Source organism: Pipistrellus kuhlii, unplaced genomic scaffold (assembly GCF_014108245.1).
Source record: "Pipistrellus kuhlii isolate mPipKuh1 unplaced genomic scaffold, mPipKuh1.p scaffold_m20_p_6, whole genome shotgun sequence".
NCBI classification, from domain to species: domain Eukaryota; kingdom Metazoa; phylum Chordata; class Mammalia; order Chiroptera; family Vespertilionidae; genus Pipistrellus; species Pipistrellus kuhlii.
Window position 1 is genome coordinate 61,793,799 of NW_023425562.1, and position 18,166 is coordinate 61,811,964.

At 39.1% G+C, this 18,166-nt stretch overlaps 1 protein-coding gene across 7 annotated transcripts in view; it reads left to right on the plus strand.

Annotated features, from left to right (window-relative positions):
* Positions 1-18,166, plus strand: part of PLCB4 (phospholipase C beta 4) — a 365,947-nt gene that overhangs the window by 106,837 nt on the left and 240,944 nt on the right. The window lies entirely within an intron of this gene.

The following is an 18,166-nucleotide window of genomic DNA, read 5'->3' on the forward strand; positions in this document are numbered from 1 at the left end:
CGACTTGTCATCTAATGGATTGTGGGCCATTTAATGAGGTGAGGATCAGAAGGATTGGCAAGTCTCCTTAGGAGAACAATAGCTCCCTATAGATGTCCAAGTTCTAGTTTCTAGAACATGTAACTATTATCTTCTATGGTAGAATGGAGATTGCAGATGTGATTAAGATTGTAGACTTTGAATCAAGTAGATTATTCTGGATAATCTGGGTGGGCCCAATGTAGTCAATAAGACTTTAGAAGTGGAGAACTTTAACTATTATAAAAAAGAGAGAGAGAACATAGAAGAAAGAGAAAGAGAGAGAGAGAGAGAGAGAGAGAGAGAGAGAGAGAGAGAGAGAGAGAGAGAGAGAAAGAGCGCGAGAGCGCGCGCAAGCTGGGATGTTAGAAGAAATAGGAGAAATCCAAAGCATGAAAGGAACGTGGGGCTGGACTTATAATTACTGAAGTTGGAAGAAGGCAGCTGTGAGCCAGGGAATGTGAGTGGCCTGTAGAAAGTGGGAATGACAGGAGACAGATTTCCCCCTAGACCCTCCAGAAAGAAACACAGTCTTGTGGACACTGTGATTTTAGCCTGGTGAGACACATGTACTTCTGACCTATAATACTTGAAGCTCATGAACTTATCTTATTTTGAGCCAGTAGGTTTGTGGGTTTTGATGTAGGTGCAGTAGAAAACTATTGCACATTTGCTCAGATTTTTCACTGGGAAAGGAGATGAATTTTTCCCCCACTTGATATTGAACTAGATATGTCAAATGTTTATAGTCTAGAGTTGTGGGCATTTTAGTCTCTCTGAGTGCTTGCTTTAAATGAGATAAAGTAGTTGTGAAGGAGCATTTTATTTGAGGCTTGCTTATTTTCAAGTTTTTGCACTTCAGGGTCTCCTTTGTCAATGTTAGGGTTTGGAATAGAGCAGTGGTTCTCAACCTTCCTAATGCCACGTCCCTTTAACACAGCTCCTCATGTTGTGGTGACCCCCAACCATAAAATTATTTTTGTTGCTACTTCATAATTTTGCTACTGTTATGAATTGTAATGTAAATATCTGTGTTTTCCGATGGTCTTAGGTGACCCAGCTAGCGGTTTTCAACCTGCTAGAGGTTCGTGACCCATGGATCGAGAACTGCTGCTGTAGAGCCTAAGACCATTGAATTAGGAAGGTTGAGAACCACTGGAATAGAGGATCTCAGGTTTCCTTTAGCTTGAAAATTCTGAAATAACTTGCCTTAGAGAAAGTAAATAAATAAAGCACATCACCACCCAACAAAGTTTCTTCTCTAGTGAGAATGAGGAAAATATGGGGAGAAGAACATGTAAGAGGTTGATGAACATAGGAATATAGCATTCCCTATATGACAGGATTGTGGACTGTGCTCCAGCGCCTCATGTAGGAAGGTAACACTCCTAAGCATTTGACATAACTCAGCACGTGCCTTGAAATTTCTGTGCCGAAATCCCTCATTTTGCATCAGGGTAAGTGAAATAGAGGGTTCTGAGCAGAAGCATATGTTGTCCTAGTAATCTTGTGGGCCAAATAATCATCATCAAAAAAACCTCTCTGTGTCTTGGCATCCCTGTGGATTATTACATAAAATAATCTCTGGTACTATTGAAAGCATTCTTCTCTTGAGGGTTAGTACTAATTGTTCAGAGATGTAAATCTCACAAGTCCAACCAGCCTCTTTGATGCAGACATTTTCCATTAGGAAACTGGTGTCACTGTTTGAATTCTGCAAGCCAGAAGGTTTGTGAGGTGCGATGGTGTGGGATTGCTGGAGGGAAGAAAGCCTGATGAAGTCAGTGCTTTGGGCTACCTCTTGCCTAAACCTAATTTAGCATGAGTAGTGCTCCGAGGGAAAAATCCCCTTTTGCACAATGAAAAGGTGTACTTTCTAATATAACTGCTGCCTTTAACACTAAGATGGGCGCTCTTGCTAACCCGAAGGAAAGATTGCAGTCACTGCTGCCATGAGGACTGCACAGCTCACTTCAGTGTTGTTAACGGATTCCTTGGCTGAAAATCGTATTCATACTCTTTCTTTCCCATACCAGGATTCCAAGTGCAAATTCCACAGGAAAAGAAAAAGACTATAGATTTCCTAAGAGTTATCTCATTGAGAGGGATTTTGTAATGAGATTCTATCTGCATCAGCTGTTGCTCGCATACCCTGGAAACTGTTGTTCTCACAAAATCATTTAAACACTTGAGCAATAATTGAACAAATGTCCTTGAACTTGTTATTCAGAAATGGGCTTGCCAAATTCTGGGGTGAGACTTGTGGAGATGATAAGTCCAGTGTGAATGAGGTAGTTAAGCTGCAAGGTCCATATGTTGTGCCTGATTGTGTTACTGGGGAAAGTTCTTGGGAAATTATGACCTTGATCAAACTTTCAACAGATAATCAGGATGTGGCCACTAGAGAGGTCCTCATGGTTGCCTTTATCAAGGGCCATCAAACAACTTTGGCTTCATAGTCTGTGTGCAGCTCTCCCCAATTGACATTGTGTTCATGATATTAATCTTTTCAAGGAACACTGGTACTGATCCACTTAATTTCTGTAAGCAGACTGCCAGTGTCATGGGTGTCTGTTGTAGGAGACTCAAAGTGATTGATGAGCATTGCTTTCTCTCGCCATATTGATCACCATTCAAGGTTTGTCTCAGAGTAAATTTTGATGATGCCCAACAATGAAGTGTTTCCTTGAGGACTGTTTGGCTATATGTTTTCCCACTGTATCTTCTGGGTCTCTGGTTTAGTTATTTTGGGTTACTATGACTAAATAACATAGACTTGAGTGGCTTAAATGACAAACATTTATTTCTCACAGTTCTAGAGGTTGGAAAGTCCAAGATCAAGGTGTCAGCAGATTCACTTCATCATTCACTGATGAAGGCTCTGTTTCTACTTTGCAGACAGTCACCTTGTCTTTTTTCTCCAATGGCCTTTGCTTGATGTGTGGAGAGGGACAGTGATCCCGAGTCTCTTTCTCTTTTTAAGGACATTAGTCCTATTGCATGACCTTATTAACCTTTATTTACCCCCTGGATGTCTCACTACCAAATATAGTACACTCAACGTGGGTATTAGAGTTTCAATATGTGAATTTTGGGTGAACACAAACATTCTGTTCATAACAAAACAAAACAAAAATAAGACAAATAATAGTTGTTCTATAGAGTTTCTTAGAAGAATAGTAATAAGAGTATCTCAAAAAGGTGCCCATCCATCAATTTTATTTTATTTTTCTTAAAAAAAGGAGATTAAGATCAATATTAGGAATAGGGCTTGCAAATTACTCTCAGATCTTGTACTCACTTTCTGAAATGATTTTGAGGAAAGGAATGGCAGAGTAACTAATCAATTTTTAAGACCAGGCACGAGAACAATGGCGACGTGGGGGGTGGTCTTGGTCTGCTTTGTTGTTTTTCTCCCACAGCATCTCACTCATAGCCTGGCCCAGGGTAAATGTTTAAAAAATGCATTTTGTGTAAATGCATTAATTATTAGCTAGAGTAGTTTTACAGCAATAAAAAGTGCCTTGTTGAATAGTTGTTTCTTCGTTATCTTTGAGCTTGGTGAGTGGCTCCCAACTCTTGCTGAGTCCCACATCATGTGAAAACAGGTTAAGTCTTCCTTCTCACCCCTATGATGTCAGTCACCTGCACTCTTTACTTGGCTGGGCCTGGTCAAAGTGCCCAAGAGAGGCTGTGCTTCTGTTTTTTTTTTTTTGTTTTGTTTTGTTTTTTGCCTAAAAGTGAAAGCCAGGGGGAATTTGCTCAGTTATCTATGTGTGTAACCCACATTGGTGCCTCTGCAGTATTTATTGAATGCATAATTGGGGGGGGGGGTGTACTGATCTGACTGTAATAGCAGGTGACAAGTTTCTGGCAGATGTAGAGATGAAAGGCATGGGGTTGACCTGTGCTAGCCTGGGACCAGCTAGCCCAGTGTGTCCCATTCGGATTGTTTTGTTCTGGTAGATTAGACTCTGCCAGCACAACCAATAAACTTCCCCCTGATTTTTAAAGGACTTTGGGGTGAAACTGTTTTCAGGAAAGGGCCACCCTAACATCTGTGGAAAATAATCTTGTACCTTTGATTCCACTTCCCTGAAACCAACTGATAAACCGAATGAAAATGGGCATTGTTATTTTGCAAAGTGGCTTGAATAGTCCCTGAGGTCACGGCTTCCACTGAACTCACTCTTCTGGCCTTCCTGTCTGACCATTTATGAGCCTTCTGGGTGTGGGAAACTTTTCTTCCCCCTAAAACATATTAAGCATCCCAGAGGAATAAGCATCAGTAAACCATTGTCCCATCTTGGCTGTATCTGTGCAGGCCTGCTGTAGTCATAGCTATGTCCTGGCATCACCTCCATCTGTGTGTTCCCTCAAATATGCTGCCGCACGTCCTGATGCTTAGGCAGGATGCTCAAATTTTGTTCACCTTTCAGTTTTTTGCCAAACCTTCTGACCTTTTAAACAATGCCCTCAGCAGAACCCTGAGCAATGAACCTGAATGGATTTTCTTGAAATTGATCTGAGACCTTTTGTGTCCTCTGGCATCTAAAAGCAGTCTCCCTCTCTCTTATATAATTGTATGTTTAACCTGTGGGACTCAACAGAGTAATTGCAAACCTGGAGTGGTCAACGTTTTAAGCCACTGAGAAGGCCACAGGGAGCTGTGTGCCTGGGTTGATTCTGTGGGCGTTTGGGAGGTCTGAAAGTGATGTGAGTGAACTGCTCTGAAGAGCTGCCGTGGGCCTCTCTGCTGTGAACCAGATGTATAGTCCTATGGTAGCTTAATCTAAGGATAGAATTCTAAGATTGAATAATCAATAATCTCTGAGAATAATCAATGCCAAGGGAGCGATCTTAGGAGAGCTCTGATAGCTTATTCTTGGTGGGGTCTCAGCAGAGCCAGGTTTTTTGACATGTGCCCTGCGCAGTTACATAGGGCCCTGGACTCGGAAGGACTCAGAATTTGGTTTAATGTTCTGCTATCACCCTCTTGAAAATTTAATAACAAGGGGCCCCATGTTTTTAGTTTTTGTTTTTGTCTGTGAACCAAATTATATAGTTGGTCCTAATCCTAACTATTGGCTCCAGTTCTTAACTTTAGAACTTCTAGGGAAAGCTATGGGGGTGCGTGGATTTTATCGTATTTTCCGGCATATAAGACGACCCCCTAATTTTACAGTTAAAACATAGGTTTAGGCCTATATTTGCTGTATAAGACTACCCCTACTTCAAAGAAAAGATATACTTTGCCGTCAAGATCTGCAGGTAATTTTTGTGCAATTTTGGTCTTTTGCCCTCAATTTTCGGTTGACTTTTTTTTGTTTCAAAAGTCATCTTATACGCCGGAAAATACATCTAGACAGCTCAGGAGTGACTTTTGATGGTACTCTCATGCTCATTTTTTAAAAAACATATTTTATTGATTTTTCTATGAAAAATCAATAAAATATGTTTAAAAGAAAAAAAGAAAAAAGAATGAGCATGAGAGTACCATGATAGAGAGCTAGAAACATCATTGAGAGAGATACATCGACCAACTGCCTCCTGCACACCCCACCAGTGGTGTGCCCACAACCAATGTACATGCCCTTGACCGAAATCGAACCTGAGACCTTTCAGTCTGCAGACTGATGCTGTATTCACTGAGCCAAACCGGCTTCGGCTCATGCTCATTCTTTACATGCTACAGGTTAGGGGCACATATCCATTGACTTCTAAGAGAAGGAATATATAAAGTATTCCCCCAAAATGTATACACACCTTTTTCCTGATAGCTCAATTGATATTTCTTTCTTTTCAGATTTAACCCATTGGAATTAAAATTATTAAAAATGTGTTTACATATTTTTGAGACACACTGTATTTCTAGATAAGGATCCATTCTTGAATCTCAAAAGAAAAATATTATAGTTCTCCTAAGTAACACTGTTGCTCAAAAAAAATTTGTATAGATTTCAGGCCATTTTCAGAGTTTGTGTTCTAGCTGAAACAAGGGCTATTTGTTAAACAGATGCACACAAATACTTTTTGATCTGCAGCATTGCCAAGGTGAAGGCTAACTATAGCAGTTCACTCATTCATTCAACAAGTATGTATTGAGTAGCTATTATGTTCTGGGCACTGTGTTAGGAAGAGGGGTGGATAGTATCTTAATTTGAAGTCCCTCCAAAGAAGATCCCATAAAGAAAGTTTATTGGGGAGTCAATCCCAGGAAATACTGGCAGGAGAGTTGGGTAGTGAGACAAAGAAATAAAGGAAGTTAATAAAAGGTGTGTTATGGCTGAAACTGGTTTGGCTCAGTGGATAGAGCATTGGCCTGCGGACTGAAAGGTCCCAGATTCGATTCTGGTCAATGTACATTGGTTGCAGGCACCTCCCCAGTAGGGAGTGTGCAGGAGGCAGCTGATTGATGTTTCTCTCTCATTGATGTTTCTGACTCTCTATGCCTCTCTCTTCCTCTCTGTAAAAAAAATCAATAAAATATATATATATTTTTTAAAGGTGTGTTATAAAGGAGGTTACCACTGTAGGCAACCAGGGACCAAGTCCACTGGGGACCTCTGGAAGACAGTGTAGAACAGGCATTAATAGTGTCCCGAAGAAGGATGCAGAGATTGGTTATTATCTATCAACTCCCATCTGGCTTTGGTTGAATGCTGTCTCTAGGCCATTGCTGGTCTGCCCTTCTGTGCAAGGACGAGCACAGTTCCTGGGCTAGTGAGGCTCTTAGGTAGAGAATCACAAGCACTTGCAGGAGAAACCGTGAGTATGAAATGGGTGAAGCTGAAGGGAGGAAGATGGACAGAGGTTGAAGCTGCCAATTTAGACAGGTTGGTAGAGGAGATCTTTCTGAAGTGACATTTGTGTAGAAACCTGAATGAATAAGAGTGTTACCTAGGTAACCAAGGCAGCAAGGACAGCAAGTGCAAGAACCTTAGAAAAGAAGCCTGTGAAGGGGGTTTGTGGAAAAGCACAAAGGCTGGATTGGATGCTAAAAATCAAGGAAATGAGATAAGTAGAGTATCCTGGGCCTGGGTTAAGGACTTTGGGTTGCATTCAGAGTGTATCAGGAATCTATTGGAGAATTCTGAGTAGAGGAGTGGCATGATCAGATTTATGTTTTAAAAAGAATAGTCATGTTTTCTAGGTGGAGAAGAGACTATGGGAGGCAGAGAATAGAAGCAGGGAGATGATGCTGACCAATTGGAATTCAGAGTTCAGAAAGCTGTGCAAACGAGTGACATAATCAGATTTATGTTTTAAACAGAATGACCCTGCCTCCTGGGTGGAGAACAGACCATTGGAGGGAGAGAATAGAAGCAGGGAAATGATGCCCACGGACTGGAATTCAAAATCCAAATAGTCCTGCCTTCTGAGTGGAGAACAGACTATCAGAGGCAGAGAATGGAAGCAGGAGGATGATGCTGACTGATTGGAATTCTGGAGTTTCTTGAAAGGAGGACTAGCTGACTGTTGCTCTATTAGGACAATTGTGTGCACGTGCACCCAGCCCAGCAGCCTCATCCAGGCTTGGCTCCAAGTTTCTGCCTGAGTCCACAGCTCTGGATGTTTCTTGGTTCTGAGGGGCCCTACCTCTCAACTCCTGTTCATGACAGTGGCTTTCTCCCCTTCTCTCTTCACAGTGTCATTTGGCCTTAACTCTCCCCATCACCTCAGTTTTGCACCTGGGTCTGCTGTGTCCTTTTTTTCTGGCACGACAGCCTTTTGAGTGTTTCTCTGCTGCACTGGCTCTTCTCACTTGCCTTGCTCCATACACAGTCTTCAAGTGGCAGGGCCTAATGGGCATTCCCAGTGTCACTGTGGCATTTACAGTGTAGCTGCTTTTCCCACTGTTACGCTCCGTGTATTGCACCTGAGGATTTTTTATTTGTTCATTTGCTTGCTTTTTAAATTTGTAGCAAAAAGATTCATACAACCAAATTTCTTACTCTCTTCTTGGGGAAGGTTTGCTCAGTTAGCTCATTGCATTACGGACTGTGGAGGCTGCGAGTAATGAACTTCTGATGTAGGAGGAACTTCTTTGTAGGCATCACCAGACAAAGGCACTGTCCATGGCTTTTCTGTTCCAACACTCTTGCCCTCCTTTGAGCACTTGGGTTGAGAAGGAGGAAGAGCTTAGGCTACAAAGGAGCACATGGGCCGCTGTGGAGCAGTTACATGAGATGTTGCCAGGGGAGGTCCTGGAAGTTCCAGACTGAGAAGACTTGAGGGGGATTCTACAAGCATGGTCCCTGTCTTGTGGGCTTCACATTCTGGCCACCCGTTTTGCTGTGGTTCACCGAGCCAGCTGGGTGGATCTGAAGGACTGTGGGGATCATCATTCTGTTTCCTCTCCCAGGGACTGCTTGACTTGCTTACAGCAGACACAACAAGAAGAAGCTTCCATGCCATTGTTTGTCCAAAATGATAAAAGGGCAGCTACTGAAAAATGAGACGATGGTTTTCAACAGGAAGCTCACTGGGATATCAGAGGAAATAGAACCAGAATATGTTTGGGATTTTGGCTTTGTCCAAATCTTTTATTTTTTCTTCTTCTTCTTTCAAGAAGGAGAGGCATCCATCAAGAAAAATAGAGTTCTAAAGTCATATAAAATATCTAATTATTGTAAAATTTTATAAATAAAATTATTTTCGTTGCTACTTCATAACTGCAATTTTGCTACTGTTATGAATCGTAATGTAAATATCTGTGTTTTACAATGGTCTTAGAATCTACAGCAACTCACAGGTTGAGAACCCCTAGCAGGGTCACCTAAGACCATCAATTCATAACAGTAGCAAAATATAAATGTAACATTACGATTCATAACAGTAGCAAAATATAAATGTAACATTACGATTCATAATAGTAGCAAAATATAAATGTAAATATCTGTGTTTTCCCATGGTCTTAGGTGACCCTGCTAGTGGTTCTCAATCTGTGGGTCATGACTCACAGGTTGAGAACCTCCGCTGTAGAGCCTAAGATCATTGTAAAACACAGATATTTACATTATGATTCATAACAGTAGCAAAATTGCAGTTATGAAATAGCAACGAAAATAATTTTATGGTTGGGGTTCAACACAACATGAGGAACTGTTATTAAAGGGTTCAGCATTAAAAAGGTTGAGAACCACTGATCTAATAGACAAAAGATGAAAATATACTGTGACCTTGGGGATTTTGTTTGCTTCCTGTAAACCTTGCAACTTTAACTTTAAGATAGTGTTTGGTCATTTGATTGCTGATACTATTGATATTCTCTTTTTAATATGTCTTCTTTTATCTATTATTTACTTATTGATTGATTGATTGATTGATTTCAGAGAGAGGAAACGAGAGGGAGAGAGGGATAGAAACACAAATGATAAGAATCATTGATCAGCTGCCTCCTGTAAGCCTCACACTGGGGATCGAGTTCCCAATCCTGGCATGTGCTCTGACCGGGATCTACTGTGATCTCCTGGTTCATGGGTTGATACTCAAGCACACCAGCTGGGTTTGAATACTGTTATCTCTTCATCTATATTCTGGGTTCCTCATTCATAGACCTTTCATAATCAGAATATTCAAATTTTCAAAAGCAAAATCATGTCTTCTTTAAAGTATGGAAAATAGTGTCCTTAAGCATAAATTGCCTTTTTTTAAACATAAGTGGAAATTATATATTATTCTTTTTATGTATGTTCATTGTTAATGGTATTTCTTTAGGTTTTTAAACAATTGAATGATGATAAGTAAAAGAAATAACTGCCTTCAGTAGGATTGTGCAGTAAAATAATATTTTTTTTACATTAGAACAAAAGATTCTCACTTATTCATTAAAACAACAAGATGAAAAGTGATGTTCATAATAAAGTGACTCCAAAATGACTTTTTTTGTCTAATCAATTCAGAGGCATTTTATAAACATTTTATAAATCTCCCTCCACTAGAAAACTATTGAAGAGTGAACTCTGGAAATATTGACTAAATTTTTCTTTAAAACAGTTTCATTTTGCTTTAAGATCCAGATTTTTCTCATTTCCTTACTTCATTTCAAATTGATGTAGTTATATGATAAAACTGTATCTCTCATAAGTCATTCTAATAGAGTTTGCAGTGATTATAAAAGGAAAATTCATGGGGCTTATTAATTATGAGAACACGTTTGCTTGCCTGCTAGGCAGTTATTTAATTCATTGTCCTCAAGCTCATTTGCAACTATTAATAGCTTTTAGTAGTTAGTATTTTCTCTGTACACATTCCAGGTCTTAGAGTATAAACTTGCACTTCAGTAAGTAAAGATATGGTGGATTCTAGTACCACATTAAGAAATTGGTATTTTTCTCTGCCGGTTTGTCTCTGTGGTTGAGCATTGACCTATGAATCAGGAGTTCACAGTTTGATTCCTGGTCAGGGCACATACCCGGGTGGCAGGCTCGGTCCCCAGTGTGGGGCATGCAGGAGGCAACGGATCAGTAATTCTCTCTCATCATTAATGTTTCTATCTCTCTCTTTCTCTCTGAAATCAATAAAAATATATTTTAAAAATAAAATAAGAAAATTTTTTCCCCTCTCTGGAAACCATTTTATTTTCAGTCCAGTTTCAGGTTAGAAAAACAGGTTTAAAAACAGACCTCAACAATTCCCAGCATAATTGAAATTACATGAACAATTTTAATTTGTATTAACTAAGTGTTTGTTTATGATGTAATAAGTCAGGTTCAATTCAGTCTGTGAACCAGTCTCCTCATACTAACATGTGGATAGCAGTTACCTGGGATCGTGTGAAAATGCAGATGCTATATTTCCAGCAAGCTTCCAGCTGGTGCTGAGGCTGCTGGTTCATGGCCATCCTTTGAGGAGCCAGATCTTAGCTTGCTTTAGGATGTATCTTGCTTGACTCTAGAGCACATGTGTCAAACACAAGGCCCGCGGGCCAAATCCGTCCAGCCAGGCCTTGCAATGTGGCCCGCACCGCGCTGTCATCACTGCACTCCCACTCCGCTGCGTTTCCATCACAATGACAGTTTATGACTGTTCAGTAAACCATTCGGCCCGCGATTTAGGCTGGATTTTAGATTTTGGCCCCTTCTCTGATTGAGTTCGACACCCCTAAGAGCAAAGCTATACCTGGGGGAGAGGTTGAATGCTTTTGGAAAAGGAGATTGTAGAGGTAGGTTAGCCTGAACATTTTTGTGATTTGGAAAACCTTTTTCTTATTGACTAGACTGCAGACAGGCTATCTTCCCAGAATTGGATGAAATGGAGAGCTATAGTGGAGGAGGAAGTCCATTGTTTTTTCACTCTGGTTTGAGAATATCTGTGCTGCTTCTCTTCCTGGATCTAGTTATCTTGAAGCTTGGAGGTCGCTCAAGTAACCAAATTTACAGTTGTAGAGGGCACCAGATGTTTATGACTTCAAATGGAAGCTGCTGAGTCTTGCTCTGAGGTGTGCAAAACAAAGGCTATAGTTAGGAGTAGTAAGGGACCCTTTATGTTAAAGAAAAGCCCGGTAGAAATTACAGAATAATTTCAGGTAGTAATTACAGTGGCAGGACTCTCTCCTCCTTAGCAACAGTCCATGGAAAGGGAACAGAAGCTTGGAATAGCTCCTGCTCCCTACAGAGAAATCTGTGTGCCGACAGAAACAAAAGCAACTGAAACAAGTTTGCACTAATGACTTTGGGGACCACAGTGCCCCGAGAATGGAAGAGGAAGGCCTTATTACTAGGGTTGACCTCTAATTAGCAATGAAAACAACCATTGGGCATGGAAGTGGATACCTACGTGGGGGGATTATGTAATGCGGGTTGTACTCAGTGAATTTCTTTATCTTGGACTTTAGGTGGAGAAAAGTTTGTTTTGATTCTTCAAGCTCAATAGTGACAGATGGTTCTTATTTGTGGCTGCTTTCTGTTCCCAGAGGAATGAAGTAGGACCTGGTGTTCAGAATTCAACCTATGCAAAGCTGCTCCCATTGGTGTGGGCACTTTAATAAAAAAAGGACTTTGGCAGTTATTATTAAACAAAGGCAAAGAAAGGTTGTAAAAAGTCATAGAGATGAGGACTCCACAGAGCTCCTCCTATGACCTTCATAGTTATAAACATATTCAATCATCAGTTTACTGTCCTGAGGGTAATAATGTCTATGTTTGGTGAGTTGGAGATGATGTTCATGAAATATCTAGCAGAATGTTCGGTAAATAGGTTTTCAGCAAGTGGAGGAGTTATTTTAGAAAGTTAATCTGGAGTAATTGTCATGATTAGATATCAAGGTGAGAGCTGGAGTTCTGAATTGAATTTGAACTTGAATTTCATCATTTGGGTATAGAAACAAAGAATGTAGGTTGTAGAGAATACAAGATATGAAGAAAGCAAGATGCTCAGAATAGTAAGACAACTATAAAAGAACATCCCTCCCCCTGTCCCCCCCACAAATGTGACAGAATGTTTATTTCCAGAGCTTTTGGCACATAGAGGAAATGGGTGAAATATTAATACCTACCAGTGATGATTAGAGGAGAGTTAAGTTCTGGTGATTATAAAAACTTTCAGAATTCCTAGGTGCTTTCAGGCCAAGGAATTATTTTTCTTCCCATAAACTTGACCAGAGTTTGCTATTGCCCACCGACAACTCATTGGCGATCCTAATCAGTTTCTCAGTTTCTCTCTAGGACCTGCCCTAGGACCTGTGTTGTCCAGTATGAGAGCCACTCACCACCTGTGGCTATAAACTATAAAATATACACTGGAATTTGAAGGCTTAGTATTTACAATGATAATATTTTAGATTATCGGGTTAAAGAATACATATTATTAAAATCAATTAGACCTTTCCAATGTGGCAACTAAAATTTTTTTTTAATTACACAATGTCTCACAGTTTACTTCTATAGGAGAGCGGTGGTTTAGACTGCACTGGGATCCTTATAGGAATTTCCTGGAGAAGGCTTAAATCATTAAATTTCCCTGTCTCAAAACAGAAACTAAACAGACTTGTATTAGCTTAGGGTTCTGTTGTCCTTTCTTAGCAAAAGGGGCCTGATCTTGCAAGTTAACTGTTCTCATGGAAAACATGTCAAGTCTCTCCAGGGGTAGCCTAAAAAATTTTACACCGTTTATATTAAAATTTTTCTTAATGTTGTTCTAGGTCAGTGGTCTACAAACCATGGCTCACAAGCCACATGCGGCTCTTTGGCCCCTGGAGTGTGGCTCTTCCACAAAATACCATTGCCTGGTATTTTGAAGAAGTGTCTTTAGAAGAAGTTTAAGTTTAAAAAATCTAGCTCTCAAAAGAAATTTCAATCGTTGTACTGTTGATATTTGGCTCTGTTGACTAATAAGTTTGCTGACCACTGTTCTAGGTCAACATTTGGCAACTGTTATCTAAAAGGCAGGGGTATTTGTCTCTAAAACACATTCTTCTCCTCTTGAAACAAACACAGTAGAAGAATATTGAAACAAAGGGAGAAACACAGAGTGCGCTTCTGGTCAACACGTTGCTGTCACAATGGAAGAAAGAGAAGGTAGGTTTGCAACAATTAAATGGTGTCATGTTTGCTGGTTCTCTTTCTCCCTTGAATACTGGGAGTCAGCAAAGTAAATTTATTCTTTCTGGTTCTAAGTTGTCAGGGAGTTATTGAAAGGGAACTGTGATCCTATTTTCACAGCAGAACTAATGTGAGAGAGAATGGTAAATTCAATAAGGGAAAGATGATTAAGCCAGCTGCTTCAGTCTCGTGAATGATTGCTCGTAAGATGCAAATAAATGGAGGGCTTTGTGCTATTAAATAGAGTTATGGTTTTCAACTTAGGATGAATACTGTGATGTGGCTGAGTGGTCATATTAATGGGATAATTTTGGTGACTCATTTGTCCTTAGATTATCTCAGCTCCAGAGATGGGAATGATTAACACTGCACTCAAATCATGGCAAATACAGGGGATGGTGTGTCGATAAATTGGAATTGAAGGACGGTCTATGAATTCTTTCACCAACATATCACTGTGTTCCTGAATTTTGATTTAACATTGTATTCCTCTTTCTTAAAGGCCATCTACAGATGTAGTACAAGGCTTTATTAATCCTCATTCAACCTTTGGTAAATTCTCTGAGAGGGACATCATGTATCATATCACAGGAGAACATAAGATTTCAAAGGGGCTCAGGCACGATTTATCTATACTCATGTGGTGTAGGGTGGGGCAGAGACTTATGTTACCTGTTGGACTCTATGAAAAGTATTACTAAATATTGCAGTATTTTATTTTATTTTATTTTATTTTATTTTATTTTATTTTATTTTTAAAAAATGTATTTTTATTGATACCAGAGAAGAATGGGGAGGGAGAGAGAGATAGAGACATAAATGATGAGCGAGACTCATTGCTCAGCTGCCTCCTGCACACGGCCACTGGGAATCCAGCCCGCAACCCAGACATGTGCCCTTGACCGGAATTGAACCCAGGACACTTCAGTCTGCAGGCTGATGCTCTATCTACTGAACCAAACTGTCTAGGGCCTAAATATTGCAATACTTTAAATTTCTTAAGAAATTCCAAAATAGTTTCTACTCTCTTTTTCTTTGTTTCTTTTAATTTTATAGGTTTTAAGATTGTAACACCAAGTCACCTTTACAATCCCCCAGAATTATAACTAGGGAAATACATTGGGCCTGCCTTGATCGCAAAAATACAAATGTGATTTCCTTCCTCCTCTGCCCAATGTATAAATTCCCATCCTAAGATTTTCCTGGGGTAACAATGGTGGAATGCTTCTTTTTCCTTTTCTTTTTTCCTTCCCTCCACCTTTCTCTCCCCCTCCCTTTTTTTCAATATCAATTTATTAAATACTAGTAAGGTGTGGAGACATGTAAAGTAATGAGAAAAAAACCTAAAAGACAATATGCTAAGTATTTGACTCCAAACTGGCTTTTTCCGTGTCCCCATCACTTGTGGAGCCCTGAGGAACAAGTTAGCCTGACACTGACTGCTTCTCTCACCCTTGGGTCTTCGATGGTAGAACACTGAAACGTAGGGGGAAATTCTGCAGTGCCATTTACAATTTTCATCTCTCTAGTCCTTCAAAACTGTCTTGAATTTCTTTAAAATTATTGCTCTCAGTCTTGAATCTTTAGGTAATCTCCATAACAAGTGGTTTTCATCTTGACAGTATTCTTAACTTTTAAGAGAAATGAAAAAAAATATATATATATATATCTCCTAAGCTCCAGGTTGTTCAGATTTTATTGTTTCAGACGATTGATAGCATTGATAGCATATATGAAACCTGAAATTATGATTTACTATTTTGAGTTTTATCTCTTCTTGCATCCTGGTTTATGCTCTCTACTGCATTAATCTTCATCTATTTACATTTCAGTCATATTGTTTATCTGTTGTCAGTCCGTTCATCTGGATCATTCCTGTCCCAACAGTTACAATAGCTGAGATGGAATATATTACCGAAAAACCATGAAGGGTAGAAGAGAAAGAATGGCATTCTGATTTTAATTTTTATTCAGAATTCTCAATGACATGCCCTCAGTGGCTGATGGCAGCAAGTGTTCCAAAAGTTAGTTATTGGAAATGGCAGCCTCACTTTCCTAGCTTCACTTGAATCTCAAAAATTGGATGCCAGCTTGCAGAAAGTGCAATTATAGTTAAGGTGGTTCAGTTTCCTAAAGATCCTTGTTGGAATGAAACTATGCATTGTTTTTCAGACTAACTGATTTTGTTTCTTTAACCTTTATGATGCTAGTTTTTAAATTTGACATCATTCCTTTTTCTTACATTCCACATGGAGCCCATCAGCCTATCCTATTGCCTCTGTGTTCAGAATATGTACCGAATCCTATCACTATCCCCCCATGTCAGTTGTTTACCAATTAATCAAGCCACTATCTATCTGCCTGGCCAGCATGGCTCAGTGGTTGAGCATTGGCCTATGAATCAGGTTCGATTCCTGGTGTAGGGCATGCAGAAGGCAGCTGATCAGTGATTCTCTCTCTCCCTCTCCCTTCCTCTCTGAAATCAATAATTTTTTTTTAAAATCAAGCCACCATCATCACTCATCTTTACTCTTGTAGTAGCCTGTTAATTGGTGTCTCTGCTTCTCTCTTGACCTGCTACAGTTGGTTCACCGAGTAGCAAAGTATTTTTTTTATAAACATAGTTCAGACTATGTAACTACTACTTAAAATGTTTTAATCGCTTCCCGTATAACTGAGAATTAGATTCAGTCAGTGTCTTGACATGATCTGGCTCTCTTTTTTCTGAGTTTATCTCCTAGTGTCCCCTTGCTCACTCTGCTGAGATCCAGCCACATTGATCTCTCCAACCTGGTAAAGCAAAGGCCCCTCTCAGGGCCTTTGCACCTGCTATCCCTCTAATCCTCTTCTTCCAAATCTTCACAAGGCTTACACCCTCACTTCCCTCAGGTCTTTGTTCCTATGTTACTTAATTAAAGAGACCCCTCCTGAGGCCTCTATCTAAAATAAAAACCACCTTTCTCCAGCTTGCTAAAATTGCATAAATGTTTATTGAAGGAGAAAAACAGCTATTTTTCACAGAAGACATTTAATTTCCTGTTCCACCTATGCACTAGAGAAGGAATGCATAAAATTAATTTTGCATTGGAAGATAGATAAATATTACAACAAAATAGTAAAAAGTAGAGATGCTAAAAATTCTAAATCATATCTTAAGGTTTTCTTTAAAAAAAAATAGAAACAGTGAATATGTCATATTGCTGGTATAATTTTTCTAAAATATTAGATACTCCTTTTGTGATCAAATTAAGCTATTAATATGCTTGATAAATTGCATTTTATAATGAAATATGTGTGTGAATATGTAGTATATAGACAACTATATATATGTTTGAATTATTAATAATTTATTTTTACATTAATGAAAATAATGTATTAGAGAGTGATTTCCTATCGCTAAGTTGGAATCTATTATTATTGTTATTACTGATATATTATGATTTATAGGTATTAGATACATACATGCAAGCTTATAGAAGGAACATTGCTTCTAGAATCAGAAGATCTCCTGCATGTCTAACTATGAACTTACTTAACTCTCTGGATTTATTGGAATATCTCTAAAAGGAAAATAATATTTTACTAACTTAAAGGTATAAATATGTATTACTCTGAAATCTGATAGATCTTGAAGATTCATAATTTTAAAATCACAATAAGATACCACCATTTTTCCATTAGATTGGCTAAAATAAAAATAAGAAAATTACTGATTGTTCCAATGGGAAGATGCAGAGCAACTGGAATTCTCATTTATTGCTCTTGGGAATGCCAAATGCTGCAGCCACTTTGGATGTAATATTAAAGATACACTTAACATATAACTCAGCAATCCCACTCCTAGGAAATGAAAACTTATGCTATGGTACATCTATACAATGAAATACAACTCAGTAGTTAAAAGAGATGAGTTATTGATAAATACATCAATATAGATAGGTCACAGAATGTATTGTACTATGCTAAGTGAAACAAGCCAGAATCAGATTAAAAAAAACTACATGATATATGACTTCACACAGTTAGGACAGTATTATAGGAACAGAAAAGGAATCAGGAGATGTGTGGGATTGGAAGGAAGGGCTAACTACAAAGGAGCAGCATGGAAAGGATGGTAATGGGACTGTTTTGTATCTTAATTGTGTAGTCATTACATGACTATGCATTTGTCAAACCTTATAGAACTGTACACAAAGAAAGAGTGAATTTAACTATATGTGAATAAAAATAATAAAAACAGGGAATGAATTTTCTCACATTAATTAGTTATTGTGATTGACTGATTCCTTTCCGATTATTAAAACCAGCTGTGTCTCTGAATCCAGTCATTGACGAACCTGAATGTCCTAGGTGGGTAAGCACATCTGAGTCTTAGTTCCTCCTTTCATTTTACTTATGTTGCCGTGTTTTCCTAGTAGACTTTGTCATACTTTAGGTAGTGCTCATAGCATGATGGACTTTGACAGTGATGTCAGAAGTAGCAAAGACAAAAAACCTTCCCATATTCTCCCAGCTGTGTCATTGCCTCAGAAGGACCCTCCCAGATGATTAGCCCAGCACAGTGGTGGTATTTGCTAACAAAGACTGAGAACTTGTCCCCCTTG